Below are 1,108 nucleotides of genomic sequence, written 5' to 3'. Positions count from 1 at the left end.
TCAAACCAACGGACAGCCGCCAGGCGACCTACGCCCCCTCTGAGCCACTCGCTCGCAGGTAGACACACGGCCACGTGGGTGCGCCCGGGGGTGGCGGGGTGGGGGAGGCTGCTAGTAACTGGACGCACAACATCACACGGACAAAGGTATTGATCCATCTCTGTCTTCATCCTTATATTTTATCTCCTTTATTTACATTTCCATCCATCCTTTTCTCCTTTGCTAATCTCTTGTTCTCGTCAATTTCCTCCCTTATCTGACGCGCCTTGTTCGCTAAACGGCGGATTTCGCAATTAGGTGCATAATTAGGCTTTTTTTGGTCTGCTGGTCCGATGTCGTTTAGGTATCATTATCCACAATTATCATACCTGACATGATTAGTTGGGTAGGTTGTGCAGACGGCGTGCGGTTGCCGAATCCGAAATTATCTTTAATTTCTAACTTTTAAAATCTGGGAGGGCAATGTGCGCTGTTTTATTATATTCTGTTGATTAAAAAATTATTCCACCGTCGCACTATTTTTTTATCTTTTTTTAAACCTCGATTTATAAACTAAATGGCAAATTTATTCTAGACCTCCGTTTTCGCCAGTGATTCGGAATCGATGGTTGTATTTTCGGAACGTCGTATTAAAGATGATAGGATTTCGTAATGAGTTTTCAAAAAAGAAGGAAAAATTAAAAGCGTATTGCCTTGTGCGGACGGCTCCCGCGACCCTTTGTCTGCATTGTGTTGCTCTCTTGCACAAATATTTGCTTGTTTCCTTTGCGTTTCTTGTGTACGTGTTATGATTCCTTTTGCTTAGGATAGTTCTTTAGCAAAGGTTGCCAGAACTCTGCGGGGTATTGCGCCTACTTTCATATACTCTGTGATGAAGTGTTCTCCCCTTAAGATCCGCCAAAATTCATTTTTTCTCGTAGAAAGTATTGCACGTTAAGTGCCAGCACCACGTTTGAAGGTACTCGGCTATTCGTAAAGTGGCACTGCTTGCCGGAGAGGCCGCAGGGGTGAAGAGAAACACAGGTAGCTTATATACTAGCATTTTTTGGCATTATATTTACACTTTGAGTGTATTGATTTTTCTTACCAATTAATACTCTTTCAGTAC

This window comes from Penaeus monodon, chromosome 27 (assembly GCF_015228065.2).
Source record: "Penaeus monodon isolate SGIC_2016 chromosome 27, NSTDA_Pmon_1, whole genome shotgun sequence".
NCBI classification, from domain to species: domain Eukaryota; kingdom Metazoa; phylum Arthropoda; class Malacostraca; order Decapoda; family Penaeidae; genus Penaeus; species Penaeus monodon.
The sequence above is the reverse complement of the archived record's forward strand: the minus strand, read 5'-3'. Positions refer to the sequence as shown.